Raw genomic sequence first — 27,728 nt, 5'->3', positions numbered from 1 at the left:
GGGTGTGATTGGTTACACGTCTCGGTCACCTCTTGTTCGCATTGACGGCACTTTGAACAGTGGACGTTACATTTTAGATGTGTTACGACCCGTAGCTCGACCCTTCATTCGATCCCTGCGAAACCCTCCATTTCAGCAGGATAATGCACGACCGCATGTTGCAGGTCCTGTACGGGCCTTTCTGGATACAGAAAATGTTCGACTGCTGCCCTGTCCAGCACATTCTCCAGATCTCTCACCAACAGAAAACGTCTGGTCAATGGTGGCCGAGCAACTGGCTCCTCACAATACGTCAGTCATTACTCTTGATGAACCGTGGTATCGTGTTCAAGCTGCATGGGCAGCTGTACGTGTACACGCTATCCAAGCTCTGTTTGACTCAATGCCCAGGCGTATCAAGGCCATTATTGCGGCCAGAGGTGGTTGTTCTGGGTACTGATTTCTCAGGGTCTATGCACACAAATTACGTGAAAATGTAATCACATTCTAGTATAAAATGTTTGTCCAATGAATACCCGTTTATCATCTGCATTTATTCTAGGTGTAGCAATTGTAATGGCCAGTAGTGTAGTTCAGGACACATGTCAAGCCGGCCGCAGTGGCCGAGCGCTTCTAGGCGCTTCAGTCCGGAACCGCGCTGCTGCTACGGTCGCTGGTTCGAATCCTGTCTCGGGCATGGATGATGTCCTTAGGTTAGTTAGGTTTAAGTAGTTCTAAGTCTAGGGGACTGATGACCTCAGATGTTAAGTCCCATAGTGCTTAGAGCCATGTGAACCACTTTTGTCAAATGATGTCATAAACATTGAGAAGCGTAAAGAAAGTAGCTTTCCTGAAAACATGGGAGATTGTTTAAAGAATCTGGAGGGGGGTGGGGATGGGTGGAGAGGTTACTAGTTGTGGTAGAAATCAAGTAATTTTAACAAGTTCAGTGAAAGTACTTTATTACATAATGTAGTAGCAGAAACAAAGTTTCCAATTCATTTCAAGTTTCCTCTTTACTGTCCTTTTCCGTTTTGTTTTTTACTGTTTGCAACTTCAGGATTAGCCCAACAGTATCGCATAACGTAGTTCACAACATCGGTTCAGAAGGAAAAATTAAGCAGTGTAGTAGAAAAGTATACAAATCACTGATCAAGACTACAGAAGTTTCTTTCTGACGATATGTTGTTGTTACGGCACTTAGCCCGAGATCTACTTTCTCGCGCAGCTGAGTGCTCGTTCGAAACTGCAGTTCAGTTGCTGTGATAGGCCATATATTGAGCTCTTACTGAGAATTAGTGCCTATATGCACGTTCCTTGTTGCGTACGACAAGAGAACGCAAAGTTGTACGGACTGTCTGAACCTCTTTACCTCCAGCCGACTTTTTCATGTATGACGGAAGAGAAGGCAAAACTGTGTCAATACGTGAAAGCTCATCCGATGATAGACAGATGCTGCGGAGAGAAACCGAAATCTTTACTCGCAAACGGGCTTTCAGCTAGAACGGCAAAAGAAGACACATGTGTTTGGTGGAGATAGTATAGACAGGACAACTAGGTGCAAAATCGCCGTTTCATTTAGACAGTAAAAACAAAAGACACCGTAACAGCGGCAGGACTTCGCGCAGGGGGCACTAAAAGTAAAAAGAACGACCACATAAAACAATCATATTTGCCATGTTGCTGTGATCTCATTAACTTGGACTATAAAGTTTATTTCAGTCAACGCAAACTCCACTTTTTTTTAATTGGCTATATCAGTATCTTCTTATCAGTCATTATCAATTTGTGTATAAGACAAGGAACAGTGTAGAAACGCTCTGCAGCCCAACATAACTGTGGGCGCGTAGCAACCTGTGTCAGGCTCGCCCACGAGAACTTTTTTCGCTTCTCTACAGTATCAAAAGGCGTCGCTGACTCTGCCTTCGCTTACCATCTCTATGCTTCCCGACCAGTGGGATGGCGTCGGTTCCATCAATCGGCGCCGGGCACGTCTCTGTCATGTACCCCAACAGGACCACCCCCCGAAACTACGTCATCCTATTACTCGGCATGCCTGTGAAAACGCTATTTAATTACTTAATAATTCTCTAAAACGTTTTTCGATAATTCTGGACTGCTCTTCCGTAATGTAAAGCCCTCTCATCTGCTGTATTATTCTGCGTCAGCCTAACTTTAAATCACACGCGCAAATGAAATTGCGTTAGCTCGCACAGACACGTATGGCTGTGTAAGGACTTTCGCTGGCCGGCCCCATTCACCCAGTACCCTCACCACTACTCAGCAATCCAGGCACCTTGCAACGACACTGCATCCGTATCCCATCTTGCATGCACCCCCCCCCCCTTTCCCATGTCCTATCCATCCTGTCACACCGCAACTTCAACAAACCTCTACTACCCAATCACGAAATTCGTCCCGAGATTTATCCTTCTGTCTAGCCGCAGTAAGAACGCCACACCTTACGCAACCATTCCACTTTCCTCCTTCCCCTCAATGACTTTTAATGACTAGCAGCGGTTCCACAGTGTCCAACAGTCTTACTCATCGTTCCACTTCCATATCATCATTATTTTGATGCACCACCAGCATCTTCATCATACAACAGCTCTGTTAATACTTTGCCGTCGTCACGTCTCACACAAATTTATTCTCTTGGCGCCGGCAGTGCTAATTCGGATTACTTGGCTTGTCACCGGCCGTTCCTGACATAATCGAGAGATTATAAATTGTTACGTTTTACTAATCTCATCTCATCTCAACACTATTCCCTTACTTAACATGAAATTTCGAAGATATACATACGTAAATAAATACAAAATTTGTTTGTTTCATATATTTATTTCCATTGTCTTTGGAAGCCGCGCGGGATCAGCCGAGCGGTCTGAAGGCGCTGCAGTCTTGGAGTGTGCGGCTGGTCCCGGTGGAGGTTCGAGTCCTCCCTCGGGCATGTGTGTGTGTGTGTGTGTGTGTGTGTGTGTGTGTGTGTGTGTGTGTGTGAGTTTATACTTAGGATAATTTAGGTTAAGTAGTGTGTAAGCTTAGGAACTGACGACCTAAAGTCCCATAGGATTTCACACACATTTGAACATTTTTGTCTTACGTACTTAATATTTCTCTTTCGTGTGATATGCAGCAAAACAGTCTCCAGGATGTAACGCAACTCGACAAGATTGCACATTAAGTTTAATGTTCTTTTTTTTGTTTTTGTAACATACATGGAAGTTTCTTCGTTTTTCGTTTATTGGTTTCGGAAATACGTATACCTGTTAGTTGGTGTTGCTTTATGTGACCGGAAAGTCTGTCAACCGGATCATGATGAGACGTACGCGATGTAGTGGCAACCTCAAAGTTTTGCTCCGCGCATTGATCGTAAATAATCGTACCGTCTCTTTCGTCTGCCATGATGAAAGGGCACAACTACTTATAAAAACAAAAAACTTGTTGATGTGTGTAACTTATTGTTACCTCAACAAAACACCAGTGGAAAACAAAAGATATTAAACTGCTGTGGCCGGCCACTGCGCGATAATTTGCTCACGACACCACTGTGGTGTCGCCGGACGGCAGAGTGTTAACATTGCCTTGGGTAATTATATACTAGTTCTAATATAAAAACATCCAAAAAGCTTTAATATTCGTAATAGTTATCCACCAGAGGGCAATGGCCTTGCTGCAGTGGATACACCGGTTCCCGTGAGATCACCGAAGTTAAGCGCTGTCGGGCGTGGTCGGCACTTGGATGGGTGACCATCCAGGCCGCCATGTGCTGTTGCCATTTTTCGGGGTGCACTCAGCCTCGTGATGCCAATTGAGGAGCAACTCGACCGAACAGTCGCGGCTTCGGTCGAGAATACCATCGTAACGACCGGAAGAACGGTGAGCTGACCCCACGCCCCTCCTATCCTCATTCTCCACTCAGGATGACACGGCGGTCGGATGGTCCCGGTATGCCACTCGTGGCCTGAAGACGGAGTGCTTTTTCATCCACCAAAGTCTATTTAAAAAAACAATATTTTTTAATATTTTAAGACATCGCTTAAATGTGTCAAATCTTCAGCTGAAGTGTTCAGATCACCGAAGTTAAGCACTGTCGGGCGTGGCCGGCACTTGGATGGGTGACCATTCGGGTCGCAATGCGCTGTTGCCATTTTTCGGGGTGCACTCAGCCTCGTAATGCCAATTGAGGAGCTACTCGACCGAATAGTAGCAGCTTCGGTCACGGAAAACCATCATAACAACCGGGAGAGCGGTGTGCTGACAACACGCCCCTCCTATCCGAACCTCAATTGAGGATGACACAGCGGTCGGACGGTCCCGATGGGCCGCTTGTGGCCTGAGGACGGATTGCTGACTGCTGCTGCTGGGTCCTCTAGTACGAGTCGTCAAGATACGTTTGCTCCTACCTTAGACTGATGCAAGCGTCGGCCAAGATACATTACGCTACCGATGTACGAATGCATCGTCTCGCGGCGATGCCCATTTATAAAATCTTGTTGGGGGTCTGCCGTTCAGATCACCCTCGTCCACCGTTCTAAAGTCACGTCGCTGAAAACCTGTAACTATAACTAAGCCACCTCCGAAAAGTCTTGTGGGAAAACGACTAGTCACCGCCAGGTAATACTCACTATTTCTGGCCAGACACGCTGGGGAAACACGACGGAAGTGGAGAACAAGAAACCTGTGTTTCTGTGTAGCAGTGTCGGGAAATATTACTCGGCTTCTGAAGAGACACAACGTTTCATCAGTGTTGAGGCCCCCATCAAAAGTAGTACGGCTCACGGGGCCGGTGAAGGACGATTTACACTCCAGGCTTTCTGACTTCTAGAAGATACCATGACGTCGCTGCTGCTACGTCGACCAAACAGTACGCACCGTGAAGCTGGAAGGAACAAGAGAGCTGCTTACACGTACGCTGCCCTGAAAAATCAGCCATGGCAGGATACAATTCGGAAAATCGATACCCGATTAATTTCGAAGAACCCCTGTCATTATGAGGACGAGTGGGTTTTGGAATAGAGTCATAAAAGAAGCTATAGAAATAAATATGTCTGAAAACACCACTTGACAATGGCCGAGGAGAGCCCGGTCGAAAGTTCGTGTGATTTTAACCACCTGACGCCAAAGAAGGTTTCATTAATTGGGTTACCAGTTTCAATTTGTCCCATGTACGTACCTGTACAGTTACTTTCTTAATGCAATGTTTACATTTGTGTTTCTCTCCACTGTTCATTATTTTATACGGATGTTGATAATAACTTAGAACTTGAAACCAATATAGTCAATAATTAAAATGTGTACGTGTGTGCAATAACTGATACAAACCTTATAGTTACAATCGCAGGAAAGGCAGATGCGAGACTGAGATTCTTTGAGAGAAATCTCGCAAAATGTGTTCCACCCACTAGGGAGATAGCTTACAAAACCGTCATTCCACCGATAGTTGCCTATCATTTCCTCAGCGGGATTGCCATAGAAAATACAGCAGATTGAGAGAATAGCGATATGGTTGCCCACGGGATCATTCAGTAAGTGCGTAAGCGTCGCGGAAATGTTCATCCAATTGCTTTCGCAGATGCTACAAGAGAGGCGTTGCGTATCCCTGAGAAGTTTACGAAATTCTGAAAGCGTATATTCTTAGAAGAGACAACGAGCGTATTGGTTTCTCATACGTCGCGGACAGACCACGGAGGTACAACTGGAGAGATTGGAGACTACATGGAGGCTTACGAATATTCGCTCTACCCGCGTGTCATTCGCGGTCAGAGCAAGAAAAGCGGGAAACTGTTGGTGGAGCGCCTTGACGAGTGTAGAGCAAACGTATTGTCGCAGTAAATATGCGGTGCTTTAAAACATGACAGTAAAGACGTGCCATTGGAACTTTAAAGAGAAGTTGCGCTGGAAATAACATGCTGACAGCCTCCCGTTTTCTTTTAATTATCTATAATTTCTTCATATACGACACTGACACAACGATGGATTAATATTTTGTGAATAAAAGTCTAGCAGCTGCCAGTATTTCGGTTTTCCTGATTTTTATTTCCCCTTCGTATTTCTCATTGTAAGCTTTATCATGATTGTTTCCAGGGTCTACTCGAGATTGCCTTCATGATGTTGTAAAGTCTATATCATGAACCTGCTTCGTTGGTAGCTCGTGGCGAATTTCATCCAAGTAGTGAAGCAGATTCTCACAAAATAGATTATGCAACTGTGACTGATTAAACACGTCATGACGAAAAACCTCGAGTAGATCGTAGAGAGCCCGATGATGGAGCTTTCAATTCGGAATAGATATCGGAAATGAAAACCTAAGAAACCTCAATACTGACAGTGACCGGATTTTTACCCATAACATAAATGAACTTCGTTCTCTCGACTCGGTCTCGAGGAATCAGGATAGCGACTCTAATGTTAACTACGAATCGGTCATTACCGTCGCTAATTCTCAAATAATTTGAGACGAAGATTCGTCCTCTGAGGATAAGTATTTTCGGATGAGTCTTCTCGATTCCCCTATCCTGCCGTCTGATCATTCAGAACTTTTCACAGTAGCACAGCTTTCTTCTTTCCGTGTTGCCCACTACCACGGTCTATACCGTAGCAGTTCCAAACGAAGAACTACATACTCTCTTTCCAGACTTGACGCCATGATAGCTCTGTGTTTAATACTGCTGTACGTTTAAATACACAGATGCTATCGCGTTCTTCTTTAGCACATGGCATAAGGAGCGTGTATATAGGCACTTATAGAGTTCCGTCGTCTTAGGCTTTCACCATTGCTGCAGGTGCGCTCTCGGACAAGAACTCGTCAGAACTGAGCGTCCTATGAGAAACGAGTCCCATCTATAGGGTCCACAGTCTCATTACGCACACTGCACCGTGAAAGCGTCGCATAGTTGCGGACGCTCGGTCTGGAGTTCATTGCCGAAACACTGCAGGGCTTCTTCGTGTCCAGAGTTGTTCCAGCCGGCGAACTGGCTGCGATGCCCTTGTCTGGAGGTGAGGCGGTTCCATCCTGGCCGCACCAACTCCGCGCTGTGCTTCGACGTTTCCAACACCTGATGCCCTCCTCAGGAAAGGCTTTCCAGTTTTAGCACCAGCCTGCAGAACAGAGAACACACTAAGCACACAGCTTTCGTAAGCATCATAGCACAAACGCTGTATTAATTAAAGTAACTTGTAATCCAGAGACTCTCGGGAGACATGTAGAGCAGCCTAAGCAGTTGGCTTGCCCAACTCTCTTAAAAAATTATAACCGCAATTCCAATCACAAATTCGGACTGCTTATACAGGGTAGTCCATTGATCGTGACCGGGCCAAATATCTCACGAAATAGACGTCAAAGTAAAAAACTACAAAGAACGAAACTTGTCTAGCTTGAAGGGGGAAAGCAGATGGCGCTATGGTTGGCCCGCTAGATGGCGCTGCCATAGGTCAAACAGATATCAACTGCGTCATTTTAAAAAGGAACCCACATTTTTATTACATATTCGTGTAGTACGTAAAGAAATATGAATGTTTTAGTTGGATCAGTTTTTTCGCTTTGTGATAGAAGGCCCTGTAATAGTCACAAACATATGGCTCACAGTTTTAGACGAACAGTTGGTTACAGATACGTTTTTTAAATTAAAATACAGAACGTAGGCACGTCTGAGCATTTTATTTCGGTTGTTCTAATGTGATACATGTACCTTTGTCAACTTATCATTTCTGAGAACGCATGCTGTTACAGCGTGATTACCTGAAAATACCACAATACAATAAATGCTCCAAATGATGTCCATCAACCACAATGCATTTGGCAATACGTGTAACGACATTCCTCTCAACAGCGAGTAGTTCGCCTTCCGTAATGTTCGAACATGCATTGACAATGCGCTGACGCATGTTGTCAGGCGTTGTTGGTGGATCACGATAGCAAATATCCTTCAACTTTCCCCACAGAAAAAAATGCGGGGACGTCAGATCTGGTGAACGTGCGGGCCACGGTATGGTGCTTCGACGACCAATCCACCTGTCAAGAAATATGCTATTCAATACCGCTTCAACAGCACGCGAGCTATTTGCAGGACATCCATCATGTTGGAAGTACATCGCCATTCTGTCCTGCAGTGAAACATCTTATAGAAACATCGGTAGAACATTACGTAGGAATTCAGAATACATTGCACCATTTAGATTGCCATCGATAAAATGGGGGCCAATTGTCCTTCCTCCCCTAATGCCGCACCATACATTAACCCGCTAAGGTCGCTGATGTTCCACTTGTCGCAGCCATCGTGAATTTTCCGTTGCCCAATAGTGCACATTATGCCGGTTTACGTTACCGCTGTTGGTGAATGACGCTTCTTCGCTAAATAGAACGCGTGGAAGAAATCTGTCACCGTCCCTCATAGAAATATGGTACGGGTGCAATCGATGCTGAAGTAGCAAAAAAATGGTTCAAATGGCTCTGAGCACTATGGGACTTAACAGCTGTGGTCATCAGTCCCCTAGAACTTAGAACTAGTTAAACCTAACTAACCTAAGGACATCACACACATCCATGCCCGAGGCAGGATTCTAACCTGCGACCGTAGCAGTCGCGCGGTTCCGGACTGCGCGCCTAGAACCGCGAGACCACCGCGGCTGGCTTTGAAGTAGCAGTGTCGACGTTTTTGAGATTCCCGATTCTCGCACAATTTGTCTGCTACTGATGTGCGGATTAGCCGCCGCGACAGCAGCTTAAACACCTACTTGGGCATCATCATTTGTTGCAGGTCCTGGTTGATGTTTCACATGTGGCTGAACACTTCCTGTTTCCTTAAATAACGTGACTACCCGGCGAACGGTCCGGACACTTGATGTCGTTCAGAATACCGAGCAGCATACATAGCACACGCCCGTTGGGCATTTTGATCACGATAGCCGTAATCAACACGATAGTGACCTTTTCTGCAATTGGTAGACGGTCCATTTTAACAGGGGTAATGTATCACGAAGCAAATACCGTCCGCACTGATGGAATGTTACGTGATACCACGTGCTTATATGTTTGTGACTATTACAGCGCCATCTATGACAAAGTGAAAAAAGTGATCCAACTAAAAAATTCATATTTCTTAACGTACTACACGAATATGTAATAAAAATGGAGGTTCCTATTTAGAAAAACGCAGTTCATATCCGTTTGACCTCTGGCAGCGCAATCTAGCGGGCCAACCATAGCGCCATCTGGTTTCCCCCTTCAAGCTAGACGACTTTCGTTCTTTGTAGTTTTTTCGTATGATGCTTATTTCGTGAGATATTTGGCGCGGTCACGATCAATGGACCACCCTGTATAATTATGAATTCAGTTGTAGGAGAAAGGGCTTAGTAAATCAGTTCATTAAAAAGGTGTCGAATTTAATCTGCTTATTTATAAACTCTGAGAAAAAAAAGACGCACCATGAAGGAATTATACGAATGGGACGAAAATCGGTAGATGTAATTGACATGTACAGACAAACAAATGATTGCAGTTTCAGAAAAAATGGATGATATAGTGAACAGAAAGATATTCATTAATTGAGCAAGTCAATAAGGCGTTGGTCCCTCTCTGGCTTTTAGTGATTCGGCGTTGCGTTGATTTATACAGTTGTTGGATTTCTTCCCCAAGGATATCGTGCCAAATTCCGCCCAATTGGCGAGTTAGATCGTCAAAATCCGGAGACAATTGAAGGATCCGTCCATATCACTCCAAACGTTCTCAATTGGAGGGAGATCCGGCGATCATACTGGTGAATGGGTTTGGCAGGCACGGAGACAAGCAGTTGAAAATCCCGCCGCGTAACGGTGGTCATTATCTTGCTGAAAAGTAAGCCGTGTATGGCTTCCTATGAAGCCAACAAAACGGACGTGGAGTATCGTCGATTAACTACACTGCTGCAAGGGTGCCGCTGATGACAATCAAAGAGGTACTGCTGTGGAAAAAAACCACACACACACACACCCCACCATTCCTGGCTTCTACTACAAGGTCGCCGGATCTCTTCCCAACTGGGAAAGTTAGGAGCATTATGGGCAAGACCTTCCCACCAGCTCTGGATTTCGTGATCTGCCGCGCCAATTGGACAGAAACTGACACGGTATCCCTGAGGATGACATCCGACAATTCTCTCAATCAATGTCAAACCGAATAACTGCTTGCATAAGGTCCAGAGGTAGATAACGAATTACTGACTTGCTCAGTTTATAAAGCTCTTTCTCTTGAATAAATTATCCATTTTTTCAGAAATTGTAATCATTAGTTTGTCTGTATATTACATCGTACCAACCGATTTCCGTCCCATTTCGATAACATGGGTGTGCAAACAAACTTTTTTGATAGTTGTTTAAAATTTGATAACTGACTTTTATGTAATTTTCAGCGTTGATTTCAAAATTTCAATCCATTTTTTGCTATCACGTCAGGTTTTCTCACAAAACTGAGTATTTTTGGGTACAATAACAAAATTTAAGCAATTTATCACATTTTTTCCAACGTTATAAAATTTTATTTTATAAATCACGTTCTAAACTACATTTCCAATACACTACCAATCCTCTTTAAGCTCATAAGTCCTTATAATAACGCTTTCGCTTTCTGCCAAAGCTTCTTTTATTGCTTTTCCGGCTGTGGACTCGTTGACGATCATCTCTTTTTATCATCCAGCAGAAGTCCGCTAACGTGTTGATGTTCCATCTCCCTTGATATAATCTTTCCATTTCTTTTGTGTCTTGGTGGAATCTTTCGCCCTGCTCTTCACTTACCTCACCAAGGTTTGCAGGGAAGTAGTCAAGATGTGAGTGGAGAAAATGAACTTTAATGCTCATGTTACAGCCCAGCTTCTTACAGTTGTCGAGCATGCCTGCGACGATTGTCTTGTAGTTTGGATCTCTTTTGTTTCGTAGGAAACCGGTAACTACAAATTTAAAAGACGTCCGTGCTGCCTTTTCTTTTGTTTCCATTTTGTCCACAAAGTTGGGATCTGTCATTAGTTTCCTAATGTCTGGTTCGACAAAGATTCCTTTCTTTAGCTTTGCCTCGGATAAACCAGGAAACTGACCACAAAGATATCTGAAACACTCCCCTTCTTTTGGCAATGCTTCAATAAATTGTTTCATCAACCCCAACTTAATGTGAAGTGGTGGAAGTAACACCTTTTTGGGGTCTACAAGGTTTTTACTCTCAACATTTTTAACCCTTACCTGTAAGGTTTTTCTCAAGGGCCAATTTTTCTGTCTCTACTGTCCCACTCACAGAGAAAGCAAGGGAACTTTGTATAGCCACTTGTTGACCACACAGCATTGAAATCAGTTTTAAATCACCACATAGTGTCCATTTGTCGTCTGAATAGCAGAGTTTGCTTAAAACCATTTGAAGGTTTTCGTAACGTTCTTTTAAGCGAAGCGAGTGTCGAACTGGTGTAGAATCATACTTATTGCCATTGTGTAGAAGTACTGCTTCTTTTTGAAGAATAAATAAAAAGTCTCCACTCATCAGGAGCATATTCTATTTTCAAACGTGCCATAAGTCCAGGAACATCACTGCAAAACACCAGGTAACCTTCTTGAGAGAAAAAGGATGCGTACTCTTTTGCCTTCGATCGATACCTAGAAAAGGATGTACCCAGAGCCAACATGTGTTTCTTTCAATCTAGATCCTTAAACCTCTGCCGATTCCTTAGAAAGGCCTAGGTCTCTAAATCGTTCAGTTCAGATTGTCAGAATGGAATGGGATCGGTCGTGTCAGGATCTTAGCAAACCTCTGTCGTTTTCACTATCAGCTTGCTGAGCCAATGGCTCGTCATCATCTACATCATCCAAGGAATCTGGCGGAGAAGGTATTGGTACTTCAGGTCCCTGACGAACAGGGCGAATGGCTGATTGAATGTTAGGGTAAGAAATATCCTTTTTGTTTTTCAAATTGAAACATCATACTTTGCAAGAACAAAAATAGCAGTCATAACTATGATTTTTGGGCTCCCTCCAAACGATTGGAATTCCAAAACGTAAGGACTGCTTTTTACGTTGAAACCATTGCCTCAGTTCTTCAACACACACTGAAAGAACTTTGTGTGGGGCCCAAGGCTTATCTTGATCGCCTAACGTTATACCAAAATAGGCGAAATATACTTTTTCAACAAAATCTGAAATGTTTCTTTGTTGCTTTTTTTACCGTATAGTTACCACAAAGGTAGCAGAAGCAATCTGGTGAGTTTATACATCCTCTGGAAGCCACTGTCCATTGTCCGTAAAACAACAAGAAAACAGTCACTACTTCAAAGTACCAGTAACAACAACACGTGAACAGCACAGAGTGAAGAGGTAGTGTGAACTGAAGGACAACAGCAGAAGCTCACTGCTTGGTGATGGTGGGGGAAGGAGCAGCGCGACAGACTGGCACTGACATGAAAATACTGCTGGTTTCTCCTAATTACTCTTTATTTTACGTATGTCTAGTACAAAAACTGCTAAATAACAGTTTATGGAGATCCTAAAAACCAAAAGACAAACTCACTAGAGTGCTGAAATATCGATGAAAGCTAAAACTAGACAAGCAGTTTGTGAAATAACTGTACGTGATGGAATTTTTTCAATATTTTTCCCGAAGTCAGCGTTGGAAACACTGAAAAAATCACTTAACAAATTTGAAACAATTTTTATGTCGCAGGCCTGTGATAATTTCTTCATGCTGCGTCGCTCTTTTTTTTTGGCTTAGAATGTACATTGGATATAATATTACCCAGCTAACTGAAACCACCGATAACGTGCCTAAGTACAGGACAATCAGACAGAGAGGGTGGAGCAGTTTTCATGATTACCAATTTGACACATAAGATATACATGGTTGAGTAAATCTGCAGAACTTTAAGGGGCCGTCATTTGGAGCCACTGCAGGATTACCAAATAGCGCATTTGGCGGGCCTAACTGCCCCTCGGCAGAAAGCCACAGCAACTGTCTGCATTGCAAACCCTAGTTAGGTTATGTTATTGTTGTTGTTGTTGTTGTCTTCAGTCCTGAGACTGGTTTGATGCAGCTATCCATGCTACTCTATCCTGTGCAAACTTCTTCATCTCCCAGTACCTACTGCAGCCTACATCCTTCTGAACTTGCTTATTCATCTCTTGGTCTCCCTCTACGATTTTTACCCTCCACGCTGCCCTCCAGTACTAAATTGGTGATCCCTTTATGCCTCAGAACATGTCCAACCAACTGATCCCTTCTTCTAGTCAAGTTGTGCCACAAACTCCTCTTGTCCCAAATTCTATTCAATACCTTCTCATTAGTTGTGTGATCTGCCCATCTAATCTTCAGCATTCTTCTGTAGCACCACATTTCGAAAGCTTCTATTCTCTTCTTGTCCATGTTTCTTTTCCATACATGGCTACACTCCATACAAATACTTTCAGAAACGACTTCCTGACATGTCCGAAAGAACAGATACCATCTTCATATAATTAAGGCTAACCGGCCATTGACGTTCTTCTTCTGTGCGGACGCACACGCATTGCCCGAACTCTTATGGGACTCGGTAAGATTGTCTGCCGCGAGTAATGAGTGTAGTGGGCAGGGCCACTACACGTGTAGTGTGTAGACATTAAGTTGGGAATGTGAGTCTCACGGGAAGCGTGCATTTGATAAATCCCTGCAGTGGCGTTATCCTCTGTTTACTCGGTGGCTCAGATGAATGCCGGCACGGTAGCTCAGCGTGTTCGGTCAGAGCGCTGGTGGGTCTCTGTAGTAAAAAAACTGAGTAGAAGGATCAACAAACGAACTTGACCGGATACCAAGTGACGTCCGCAACGACCAAACACAATGAACAAAATGTACAAAAAAAAAAAAAAAGAAAAAAGATGGATAGAGAGTCTGACATGTAAGCAGGAGATCCCGGGTTCGAATCCCGGTCGGGGGCACACATTTTCAAGTGTCCCCGTTGATGTATATCACCGTCTATCGGCAGTTTAAGGTCTTGATTTGATTATCATTTCATCCCAGTTAGGCTGGCTACATGAACTTCTATCTGTAGGAGGAATCACGCTTCTGTGTGGCGTCCGTGGAAACAAAACTACTGAGAGACGCTCGCTGCAGTCTTAGTTCGTTGCAGTTCGCAGTGGTCTTCACTTCTCGACTGGGTGCGGTGAGCAGCTGGTGCCTCCCTCACGATACGTTTGTTCGTTTCCACCACTTTGGAAACCGCTCGCTGTCGCGTTCAGCTCGTGTCAAGACATTCGCGGCAGAACGCTCGCAGCAAATCCGCCCGTGATTTGAGATACAAATACTCGATTTGCACCACGAGAATCCCATCTGTAATATAGCGGTAGTGTTTGTCGCACTGCCGCTGGCTGTCTCTCGCATTACATGATTACTAGTGGTTTTGCTCGTGTTTCTACATTTTTGGAGATTCATCTCTTGTTTCCTGATCATACTCTAAGGACTGGACAAGTCGTCATTATTTCCCATGTATTATGTTGGTGCGTAAGTTCACACCGTTGTTGGTATTTGTAGTGTCCCTTTTGAAGTATTAAGGACAATACATGGGAAATGACAAAAAAACCAGACTGTGAATAATATTAAATAAAAATTAAATGGACAGTAACGTCAAATTTATTATGAAAATTTATCAAATTAATTTCAAGGAAAGATTATATCGATCGTAATGTAAAAAAAAGAGACATTATATGAAATCGTAGTGTATAACGTATAGACGCAGTCATTATGATCTTTGTTCTTGTATATAAACTGAAAAAGACAACGAATTTTTCTTCTGCTGTTAGTCTGGTGTCTGTAAGGTACGATCGCTATTGTATTGGACAGATTACGTATAGCGATAACATTTGTTCTGTTTGTTCTCTTACTTAGCAATTAATTAGTGTGCCTCCTGTGCTTGCTGTATATAATATATATATATATATGAACAAGTAAGTGCATTGTGTCATTTAAAAACCCATACAAGCACCTCTTCATAAAGTGTCAATTGAAAAAAGTTATTTAGCATTTTTCAGTTGCTGCGAAGCGAGCAGCGATTGTCTTTGACTGGTTACAATTGGCCGCCATTACACGGCATATTTAAAATTGCTATTTTGAGCAGATTACTTCAATACCCAGCGTAGTAAAAATCATTCAAAGTCGTTAAGTTATTTAAAGTGAAAAAGTTCAACAATTTTATTTCGGAAAAAACTAAATATTTTTAGAGATGCAATTATTTCTAGGTCAGTGGGCTTGACCGGAATGCCATTACACTAAGAGCATTTGAAATAATTTGTAGGGAGCCTGGCGCTCAAGTAAATCATAACTTGACATTTATTTTGTCCACCTGCAAATCAGTTTTCTTATTTATGGCCTCTATTGTTTTTTACGTAACAGTCAATAGTAATAAATCAATGTATCAAATACTAAATTACAATAGAGAGACGTAATATATCCTGGTCTGTATGGGTTTATTTACCGATTGCCATCTTTTATTTGTAGTTCTCTGTTGATATTTGAGTTGTCGTTTTGTGACTTTGAGATAGTGAGTGCAGCTCTGGACGCTAGAAAATGGAGTGCCAAGCGGAGAAACTGGGCGACAGCAAAGCAGGGAGCCAGAAACATTTGTTCCGTGTATGGTCACAACGCCATCGGACACAGCACGGCAAGGAAATGGTTTTCTCGTGTTGAGGAGGATCGTTTTGACATTCGTGACTGTCCATGTTCAGGAAGACCTGCAATATACTACAGAACTGGTAAATGTAATGAAATCATTTCACCATCGTGCGACCTGGAATAGGCATGCGTGTTCAAATACAGAGATATGTAAACAGGCTGAATACGGCACTGCACTCGGCAACGCCTATATAAAACAACAAGTGTCTGGTCCAGTTGTCAGATCGGTTACTGCTGCTACAATGGCAGGTTATCAACATTTAAGTGAGAGCGTTGGGACACAGCATCTCCGAGGCAGCCTCTAAGTAGGGAATTTTTCCGTTCGACCATTTCACGAGCGTACCGTGAATATCAGTAATCCGGTAAAAGAGCCAATCTCCGACATCGCTGCGGCCGGTAAAAGCTCCTGCAAGAACGGGACCAATGACGAGTGAAGAGAATCATTGAACGTGAGATACGTGTAAACCATCCGTACAGTGCTGCAGATTTCAATCCTGGGCCATCAACAAGTGTCAGCGTGCGAACCATTCAACGAAAAATCTTCGATATGGGCTTCCGGAGCCGAAGTCCCACTCGTGTACCCTTGATGACTGCACACCACAAAGATTTAAGTCTCGCCTTGGCCTGTCAACGCTGACATTGGACTGTTGATGACTGGAAACATGTTGCCTGGTCGGATGAGTCTCGTTTCACATTGTATCGAGTGGATGGACGTGTACGTGTATGCAGACAACCTCATGAATCCATGGATACCGCATGTCAGCATTGGACGGTTCAAGATGGAGGGGGCTCTGTAATGGTGTGGGGCGTGTGCAGTTGGAGTGATACGGGACCGCTATTACTTCTAGATACAGTTCCGACAGGTAACACGTACGTCTGATCACCTGAACCATTCATGTCCATTGTTCATTCCGACGGACTTGGGCAATTCCATAAGGACAATGCGACAGCCTACACGTGCAGAATTACCACAGAGGGGCTCCAGGAACACACTTCCGCGTTTGAACATTTCCGCTGACCTCCGAACTTCCCAGACATGAACTTTATTGAACGTATCTGGGAAGCCTAGCAACGTGCTTTTGAAAGGAAATCTCCACACCCTCGTACTCTTACCGATCCATAGACAACCCTGCAGGATCAATGGTGTAAATTCCATACAGTACATCTTCAGACCTCAGTCGAGTCCATGCCATCTCGTATTGCGCCAATTCGGCCTGCTCGCGGGAGTACTACGCGATATTAAATGAAATGGAAATGAAGTCCCATGCTTCTTTCCAGAGCGTAGGGGAACGATGTGGGAGACCCGCACCGCCTTACTAGGCAAGGTCCTAATGGTTTGCCGGTGCCTTCCTCCGACCATAATGGGGATGAATGATGATGATGATGATGAAGAGGACACAAGAACACCCAGTCATCTCGAGGCAGGAAAAATCCCTGACCCCGCCGGGAATCGAACCCGGGATCCCGTGCTCGGGAAGCGAGAACGCTACCGCGAGACCACGAGGGGCGGACACCCGATATTAAACAGGTGTAAAAATTTCTTTAGTCCTTCAGTGTATGATACAATGGTTTTTTCCCAGTGACGATGCTGTGACCCAAGTCGACAGGGGCCATATTCACACAGCTCGCATCGACCATATCTGGTTTTGCGAACACGAGGACGAAATGTAGTACCTCACCTGGGCGTGACCGTCATCAGATCACAGTATTATTGAGCCTTTGTGCTCCACTTTGAATAGAAGGGTGCTATCCACCTCCATCGTCGTTACGTGAACTTGTCACTATTTTGCAGGAAGAATGGTGTAAGGTTCCCTTGAAAACAACACAGGATCTTTATTCATCCATTGGTTGCTGACTTGAAACGGTTTTGAAAACCAACGGTTTTCCTACACAGTATTAGGCCTGATGATGTGTTGGGGTGTTTACACACTTTCTACCAACCCCTTTGCGTCACCTTTATATAGTTTTCTGGGTGCTGCGTAACTGTTTGCAACATCATGGGCCGCCCGCTGAGGCCGAGCGGTTCTAGGCGCTTCAGTCCGGAACAACGTGAATGAATGCTAAGGTCGGAGGTTCGAATCCTGCCTCGGGTATGGATCTGTCTGATGTCCTTAGGTTGGTTAGGTTTAAGTAGCTCTAAGTTCTAGGGGACTGATGACCTCAGATGTTAAGTCCCATAGTGCTCAGAGCCATTTGAACAATTTGAACCAACATCAGGGTAGTGCTTTTTGTTAATGTGCTCGTTAGTCAGTTTATTCCCTGTGTAATGCCAACAAGTGTTTCCTAACAGCTTTCATTACCTGTTTATAATATCGCGGAAGTATTTTTCTTATTGATTCCATATATATAAATACATACATTCCAATATACATAAATGACCTCGTGGATGACATCGGAAGTTCACTGAGGCTTTTTGCAGATGATGCTGTGGTGTATCGAGAGGTTGTAACAATGGAAAATTGTACTGAAATGCAGGAGGATCTGCAGCGAATTGACGCATGGTGCAGGGATTGGCAATTCAATCTCAATGTAGACAAGTGTAATGTGCTGCGAATACATAGAAAGAAAGATCCTTTATCATTTAGCTACAATATATTAGGTCAGCAACTGGAAGCAGTTAATTCCATAAATTATCTGGGAGTACGTATTAGGAGTGATTTAAAATGGAATGATCTATAAAGTTGATCGTCGGTAAAGCAGATGCCAGACTGAGATTCATTGGAAGAATCCTAAGGAAATGCAATCCGAAAACAAAGGAAGTAGGTTACAGTACGCTTGTTCGTCCACTGCTTGAATACTGCTCAGCAGTGTGGGATCCGTACCAGATAGGGTTGATAGAAGAGGTAGAGAAGATCCAACGGAGAGCAGCGCGCTTCGTTACAGGATCATTTAGTAATCGCGAAAGCGTTACGGAGATGATAGATAAACTCCAGTGGAAGACTCTGCAGGAGAGACGCTCAGTAGCTCGGTACGGGCTTTCGTTGAAGTTTCGAGAACATACCTTCACCGATGAGTCAAGTAGTATATTGCTCCCTCCTACGTATATCTCGCGAAGAGACCATGAGGATAAAATCAGAGAGATTAGAGCCCGCACAGAAGGATACCGACAATTCTTCTTTCCACGAACAATACGAGACTGGAATAGAAGGGAGAACCAATAGAGGTACTTAGGGTACCCTCCGCCACACAGGTGGCTTGCAGGGTATGGATGTAGATGTAGATGAATCAAGATTTCATTGTGTTCGTTTGTGCCAAATGCTTTGCACACTGAGGCATGAGACCGTAGTTCAGTTTGGGAAATACGAGTGCAATACGAGGGAAACAATGAAAAATTTAAGAATGCAGTGATTCCAATAACAAATGAAATTTGTTTATATTTGACAGTTACTTTCGAATGTTTTTCGAGTTGACTGCCATCAACTTTGTTTATTCTATTGGTTAGCAGGTGATAATCATTCAACATTTTTGTGTTCGCTGATAAATGAATTTGAGTAGGGAACATTTTTTAACATTAGAAGGTCGACACGTCGTTAATGCCAACTGCTATATAAATGTCACTCGTGACCAAGCATGCTATCTTTTATTTTTGAGTTAAAAAATTAAGGCTAAAGTGCTCAGAATCAAATTACCCTAATCAGAGGAAGTAGAGCAACATTATTAGACCATGGTTTCTCAAGTGCCCTAGAAAAAGTGGCATCATTCTTTTGACTGGTTTCATTGAATGCAGAAGCGTATTGATGTTAAAGGGAAACATTCTGTCAACAATAAAATCATAAATTTAAAAAAAAAACTAATCCTTGCTTGATATTCAATAGAATTCCAGTACCACCCCCGTACATTCAGTTTCAGATGCTTCCCTATTGTCTAGCAGTTAACAAATATTTATTTCTCCAAAGGATTCCACTTGATTAAGAAGTGCAACTGGCTATTGCATCTCGATTTTTCCATCCACATTAGAAATTTGCATTCTCTTATTGTGGGTAGTACCATGTGAGCTCCATCACAAATTTTATGTTAATAGTATATTTTGTTTTCATTAACCCTAGCACCACTGAGCCCGGATCTGTCACACTGATGTCTAAGAAGGTGGGGGGGGGGGAGGGGGGAAGGGAGGGCAAAAATTGCCCTCCCATTCTTTTCACTTTTTAACATTTTGCTTGTTTGTTTTGTTTTGATTATTTAATGAACTAGGAATTTCTTTACTAGGTAGCAATTTACTAGGTTGCAACACACTTTCCATAATTATCAGGAACATTATAACATCATTGTAACATATACAAAAACAATAAATAAAGTAATGAATATGAGAGATATTATTATATTTCTAGCATGAAATTAACACTTTCATATAAATCAGACTTATATTAAGAAATCAGAAAAGAACGTACAATAGCCAACTACAAATAAGAAAACAGAAAATCAAAGTCAGAAATTACAATCGAGCTTTTCCTTCCTACTCACTTTCACTTTCACAACTTTCGCATATGTTTGTTTTTGCAGAGGCAACGGCCTTGCCGCAGTGGATACACCGATTCCAGTGAGATCACCGAAGCTAAGCGCTGTCGGGTTTGGCCGGCACTTGGATGGGTGACCATACAGCCGCTATGCGCTGTTGCCATTTTTTGGGGTGCAATCAGCCTCGTGATTCCAATTGAGGAGCTACTCGACCGAATAGTAGCGGCTCCGGTCAAAGAAAACCATCATAACGACCGGGAGAGCGGTGTGCTGACCACACGCCCCTCCTATCCGCATCCTCACCTGAGGATGATACGGCGGTCGGATGGTCCCGATGGGCCACCTGTGGCCTGAAGATGGAGTGCTTTTTGTTTTTGCAGAATGAGTGGAACACCTGCAACAAACTAAGAACACACATTGTCTTTTTCCTTTTTAGAGTTTTTATTCTTCAAACAGATGTGACATCTTCCTCTTGAATAAAATTCAACAGACTGAACAGTTGCAGTAATGCTGAGCCGCGTTTTCCCTAGAACATTGTCCATTGCAGAGATCATAGGCTTTTGTAAACGCATGATATTCTTTGCTCTCTCTTCCACAGCTGTCCTAATGAGCTGTTGGCCTAATTCTAGCAGACTTTTTTTTTGGTCATCAGTCTGGTTTGATGCGGCCCGCCACGAATTCCTTTCCTGTGCTAACCTCTTCATCTCAGAGTAGCACTTGCAACCTACGTCCTCAATTATTTGCTTGACGTATTCCAATCTCTGCCTTCTTCTACAGTTTTTGCCCTCTACAGATCCCTCTAGTACCACGGAAGTCATTCCCTCATGTCTTAGCAGATGTCCTATCATCCTGTCCCTTCTCCTTATCAGTGTTTTCCACATATTCCTTTCCTCTCCGATTCTGCGTAGAACCTCCTCATTCCATACCTTATCAGTCCACCTAATTTTCAACATTCGTCTATAGCACCACATCTCAAATGCTTCGATTCTCTTGTGTTCCGGTTTTCCCACAGTCCATGTTTCACTACCATACAATGCTGTTCTCCAGACGTACATCCTCAGAAATTTCTTCCTCAAATTAAGGCCGGTATTTGATATTAGTAGACTTCTCTTGGCCAGAAATTCCTTTTTTGCCATAGCGAGTCTGCTTTTGATGTCCTCCTTGCTCCGTCCGTCATTGGTTATTTTACTGCCTAGGTAGCAGAATTCCTTAACTTCTAGCAGAAATAGCCTTCTTATTCCGGATTGGGTTGTTATCGTGAAAATTGTGCCAGCATTGAGACAGGCAATACCAATCAAGATGAAACAGAGAGAGATAATGGCCATCTTCGCGTCCCTCGTGCTACTGTATGATGTCACGTCATTTGATCAATGCTCTCTATGCCCCCTTTGATTTCATTGTAGTAGAGATTGTCTTCTTTTCCTTCTTTGTCGACTCGTCCACCTTGTTATCATTGTGTTGCGTGGAAAGAAGTAAGAGAGTAGGCTTCAGTTTGGTGATGTATGAAACCAAGGTAACTGGTGCGTTGCTTGTTTTCGGACCTGTGTATAGGAACTTAGAAGAAAATAGCTCTCGACTCTGCGTCTTCTTTAGCTATTCTGGTATATGTTTTCTGTTACTCTTCAATGTTCCCACCAAAGTTAACTTGTCATCATTGTAAAGCTCCTCGGCTAGGTCTATGGATGTGTAATAACGATCTATTTTAATATTCTTCCACTTCCTGCCAGCGGATGTTCTAGGCGTCTAACAGCTGCCTACGCACTCCGCTCACCCTTCCTTACACAGACCCCCATTTTTAGAACATACCGAGTGCGTGCATACGATAACATCCTAATCAACATGCCATACTTCCCAGGCTTGTCTTTCATACAGACTTTAAAGGGACATCTCCCTCGAAATAGGGTGAGCATTTCATCGATCGTTAGATCTGCACTTGGTATGTAGTATTTCACAAACATTTCGTCAATTTTGTCGAAAACTTCACGAAGGGTGCAAAACTTGTCCTGCTTTAGTCTTTCGGTTCTTGTTTCTTCCACCGGCTGCGACACAGTAGCGAATAAGAAAAGTGATTCAAAACTGTCCAATGTTTATTACTCCAGTCTCTGATCACAATATCAATTCCTTTGACGATGGCCGGTTTCAGTGAATAATGACCATCTTCAGATCTGTTCTGCACCATATCCTAATATCATAAGGCGATGCCATTACGGCCGTATCACATTAGGACATGGTGTAGAATATATTTGAAGGAGGTCATTATTGACTGAAACCAGTCATCGCCAAAGGAATTGATATTGTGATCAAAGACTGGAGTAAAAAACATTTCCTGTTTCTTTATCATCAAATCTAATCAGAGACAGAAGTTCTCCACATCGAATACAACTCATCGTATTCTTTCCCAGTACTTCCCCCATACGTCCACAATAGGAGTCTAGTGTCATTATTTGTGCCCTTGAGTATCAAAATACCATTGAAGGCGTACATTTCTTTTATGGTTGTAAGTTTTAAGGTCTAATTACGAGCTTCTTGGTTTGTACAGTTCACGATAATCTTCATTATTTCGGGAGTTATAAACTTTTTGAAAGATTCTGACACACTAGAGGTCAAGTCTTCAGGAGTCAAACCTTCACGAAAATTCACTATATTTTGTACTGACATGTGTACATGTCTTGGAGGCGCAATAATATATTCCATGCCGATTTTTGCTTTAACAATTATGCTGGAAGTAGCTGCATGATTTTCATCAGGGAATGAAATCCGTGAACTTGACTCATTTTCAGTTGCTGTGTCACTATCGTATGTCACAACTGTATCTTCTTCTGGATCACTTTCATCACCTTCACTTGAACATTTATTATAGCTGACACCTCTTCATCCGTGAGAAACCTCTGATACTGACAAGACATCTTCTTAGAATTGCGAGTAATGTACAACTGCTCGAACAACAAAGGAGCTTTATTTCAAAATAACAATGGCAACACAATACAGCGGTACCAACACGTAGAAACTACATTTCTTTCTGCCATATTGAGAAATATTTTAAAGAGAAAAGTTCTCTCACCTATGTGTAACGGGAGGCACTTAAATATAATAGGCGGACTTAAATACACTACTGGTCATTAAAATTGCTACACCATGAAGATGTGCTACAGACGCAAAATTTAACCGACAGGAAGTAGATGCTGTGATAGGCAAATGATTAGCTTTTCAGAGCATTCACACAAGGTTGACGCCGGTGGCGACACCTACAACGTGCTGACATGAGGAAAGTTTCCAACCGATTTCTCATACACAAACAGCAGTTGACCGGCCTTGCCTGGTGAAACGTTGTTGTGATGCCTAGTGTAAGGAGGAGAGATGTGTACCATCACGTTTCCGACTTTGATAAAGGTCGGATTGTAGCCTATTGCGATTCCGGTTTATCGTATCGCGACATTGCTGCTCGCGTTGGTCGAGATCCAATGACTCTTAGCAGAATATGTAATCGGTGGGTTCAGGAGGGTAATACGGAACTCCGTAGTGGATCCCAACGGCCTCGTATCACTAGCAGTCGAGATGACAGGCATCTTATCCGCATGGCTGTAACGGATCGTGCAGCCACGTCTCGATCCCCGAGTCAACAGATGGGGACGTTTGCAAGATAATAACTATATGCACGAACAGTTCGACGACGTTCGTAGCAGCATGGACTATCAGCTCGGAGACCGTGGCTGCGGTTACCCTTGACGCTGCATCACAGACAGGAGCGCCTGCGATGGTGTACTCGACGACGAACCTGGGTGCACGAATGGCAAAACGTCATTTTTTCGGATGAATCCAGGTTCTGTTTACAGCATCATGATGGTCGCATCCGTGTTTTGCGACATCGCGGTGAACGCATATTGGAAGCGTGTTTTCGTCATCGCCATACTGGCGTATCACCCGGCGTGATGGTATGGGCTGCCATCGGTTACACGTCTCGGTCACTTCTTGTTCGCATTGACGGCACTTTGAACAGTGGACGATACATTTCAGATGCGTTACGACTCGTGGCTGTACCCTTCATTCGATCCCTGCGAAACCTTACATTTCAGGAGGATAATGCACGACCGCATGTTGCAGGTCCTGTACTGGCCTTTCTGGATACAGAAAATGTTCGACTGCTGCCCTGGCCAGTACATTCTCAAGATCTCTCACCAATTGTAAACGTCTGGTCAATGGTGGCCGAGCAACTGGCTCGTCACAATACGCCAGTCACAACTGTTAATGAACTGAGGTATCGTTTTGAAGCTGCATGGGCAGCTGTATCTGTACACGGCATCCAAGCTCTGTTTGACTCAATGCCCAGGCGTATCAAGGCCGTTATTGCGGCCAGAGGTGGTTGTTCTGGGTACTGATTTCTCAGGATCTATGGGACGAATTCGCGTGTAAATGTAAACACATGTGAGTTCTAGTATAATATATTTGCTCAATCAATACCCGTTTATCATCTGCATTTCTTCTTGATGTAGCAATTTTAATAGCCAGTAGCGTATTTTAATGAGAAAAGCTGTCTCACTGATGTCTAAGGAGAGGCAAAAACTACCCACACTTAATTTTTATAGGCAGATTTAAATAATTCACAAAAATTATGAAACCTTGACAGGACATTCTTCTACAACTACTTAAATTCTTGCTTCTTCACTCCTAGAAATATGTATATTACACAAACAAAACAAATACTGTGGGCAATGCCCCCCCCCTCCCCCCTAGTGATGCTAGGGTCAATGAACATTAAGTTATTGAAATTATGTTTCTGGTTAACGATAGCTCAAGTTCAGAGTATGGTACACAAAGTAACGACGTCATTAAAATCTTCATAATCCTTTCACTCACCAACCGGTAACTACTGCACCCTCGGATAATCATTAATAAATTGAATTTCTAAGGGAGTCTTTTACCATTCCTGTTTGTCAGCACAATACTCTTTATTTTTTAAGTGGGCCTCTTGCAAACTGGGCTGGGGTGATTTAAATTTATGGCACAACTTGACTAAAGGAAACGTTCGTTTGATATGGCACATCCAGATGCAGCAAGGAGTTGGTTAATTTGATTATGAAAGGAACCGATGGTTCTACAAATTTTTGAGGGAGACTAGGGTTTGAACGTTACGGCTAATAATGGAAGCAAGGCTAAAGAAAAATCAAGACACTTTCATAGGATTTGTCGACCTGGAAAAAGCGTTCGACAATATAAAATGGTGCAAGCTGTTCGAGATTCTGAAAAAAGTAGGGGTAAGCTATAGGGAGAGACGGGTCATATACAATATGTACAACAACCAAGAGGGAATAATAAGAGTGGACGATCAAGAACGAAGTGCTCGTATTAATAAGGGTGTAAGACAAGGCTGTAGCCTTTCGCCCCTACTCTTCAATCTGTACATCGAGGAAGCAATGATGGAAATAAAAGAAAGGTTCAGGAGTGGAATTATAATATAAGATGAAAGGATATCAATGATACGATTCGCTGATGACATTGCTATCATGAGTGAAAGTGAAGAAGAATTAAATGATCTGCTGAACGGAATGAACAGTCTAATGAGTACACAGTATGGTTTGAGAGTAAATCGGAGAAAGACGAAGGTAATGAGAAGTAGTAGAAATGAGAACAGCGAGAAACTTAACATCAGGATTGATGGTCACGAAGTCAATGAAGTTAAGGAATTCTGCTACCTAGGCAGTAAAATAACCTATTACGGACGCAGCAAGGAGGACATCAAAAGCAGACTCGCTATGGCAAGAAAGGCATTTCTGTCCAACAGAAGTCTACTAATATCAAATACCGGCCTTAATTTGAGGAAGAAATTTCTGAGGATGTACGTCTGGAGTACAGTATTGTATGGTAGTGAAACATGGACTGTGGGAAAACCGGAACAGAAGAGAATCGATGCATTTGAGATGTGGTGCTATAGACGAATGTTGAAAATTAGGTGGACTGATAAAGGTAAGGAATGAGGAGGCTCTACGCAGAATCGGAGAGGAAAGGAATATGTGGAAAACTCTGATAAGGAGAAGGGACAGGATGATAGGACATCTGCTAAGACATGAGGGAATGACTTCCATGGTACTAGAGGGATCTGTAGAGGGCAAAAACTGTAGAGGAAGACAGAGATTGGAATACGTCAATTAAATAATTGAAGACGTAGGTTGCAAGTGCTACTCTGAGATGAAGAGGTTAGCACAGGAGAGGAATTCGTGGCGGGCTGCATCAAACCAGTCAGTAGACTGATGACCAAAAAAAAAAAAAAGGTTTGAATATGGTGGGCAGGTAGGTTCAAACTGAAGAAGGGTGCAGTAGTTACGTAAATGGGAAGGGGCTTGCACAGGAGAAAGTAGCGGCGAGAGAGCCAGCACTCCAGTCTTGGGACAGGTGGGATAGGCAGCGGCAGCAGAGCGGCGGGGCTGGTTACCTATGCAGCGGACGTCCCTCGTGGAGCAGCACAGCTGGGAGAGGACGCGCACGTAGCAGGCCACCACGGCCAGCACGGTGAGCGACGCCACGGCGACACACGCGGCCACCACCAGCCACTCCTCATCCATCCCGCGGCAGGCCGCCGCGCCGCATCTGCAAACCACGGAAGACTATCAACCTGTACAGGCCGGCACGCTCTGCCACTGTTTCTGCTTTGCGACTTGCTCACCAGCCCCTCACAAGTTTTCATAACCATTCTTAGCAGTTGAAACGTCCCCTTTGAAGAATTATACAGGACTGTGTATGAAACGTCCCCTTAGAACAATTTATACAGGACTGTGCTTAACCTGACACACAATATTTTTAGCGCAACGCAATCTGACTTTCAAAAATCCCTACAAAAGAATGGCCCTTACTAACATTAACCTGTACCTTTCACAAATCACTTACCTCACAAAAATCTTCATTAATCGAACTACTGCAATACAGCAAGTAGGCTGTTTAGGTTTTTTTATTGGTAACGCCACCTCTGTGTGAAAATCACTGGCTGTGCTGTGTGCAGTCTGTGTCTAGTTTGCATTGTTGTCTGCCACTGTAGTGTTAGGCAGCTGGCTGTGAACAGCGCGTAGCGTTGCGCAGTTGGAGGTGAGCCGCCAGCAGTGGTGGATGTGGGGAGAGAGATTGCGAAGTTTTGTAATTTTTCATGAACTGTTATATTTATATATGATGATACCAAGGTAAATACATTGTTTGTTCTCTATTAATATCTTTCATTTGCTAACTATCCCTATCAGTAGTTAGTGCCTTCAGTAGTTTGAATCTTTTATTTAGCTGGCAGTAGTGGCGCTCGCTGGATTGCAGTAGCTTGAGTAGCGAAGATCCCCTTTGAAGAATTATACAGGACTGTGCTTAAACAGACATACAATATTTTTTAGCGCAACGCAATCTGACTTTCAATAATCCCTACAAAAGAATGGGCCCTGACTAACAGTAAACTATACCTTTCACAAATCACTTACCTCACAAAAATCTTCGCTACTCAAGCTACTGCAATCCAGCGAGCGCCACTACTGCCAGCTAAATAAAAGATTCAAACTACTGAAGGCACTAACTACTGATAGGGATAGTTAGCAAATGAAAGATATTAATAGAGAACAAACAATGTATTTACCTTGATATCATCATATATAAATATAACAGTTCATGAAAAATTACAAAA

The 27,728-nt window shown here is 43.2% G+C and overlaps 1 long non-coding RNA gene and 1 pseudogene across 1 annotated transcript in view; one reads left to right on the top strand and one right to left on the bottom strand.

Moving 5' to 3' along the window:
* Positions 1-924: 924 nt before the first annotated feature.
* The window catches only part of LOC126428267 (uncharacterized), a 75,722-nt gene continuing 48,918 nt past the window's right edge, over positions 925-27,728 (bottom strand). Inside the window, exons 2-3 of the long non-coding RNA XR_007576806.1 lie at positions 26,508-26,662; positions 925-7,080 (exon numbers count right to left, since the gene is read on the bottom strand). This is a non-coding gene — a long non-coding RNA (uncharacterized LOC126428267). The remainder of the gene's footprint in view (positions 7,081-26,507; positions 26,663-27,728) is intronic.
* LOC126428477 (5S ribosomal RNA) lies at positions 3,640-3,757 on the top strand (annotated as a pseudogene).

The sequence above is a fragment of the Schistocerca serialis genome, chromosome 12 (genome assembly GCF_023864345.2).
Source record: "Schistocerca serialis cubense isolate TAMUIC-IGC-003099 chromosome 12, iqSchSeri2.2, whole genome shotgun sequence".
Classification (NCBI taxonomy): domain Eukaryota; kingdom Metazoa; phylum Arthropoda; class Insecta; order Orthoptera; family Acrididae; genus Schistocerca; species Schistocerca serialis.
The sequence above is the reverse complement of the archived record's forward strand: the minus strand, read 5'-3'. Positions and strand labels throughout refer to the sequence as shown.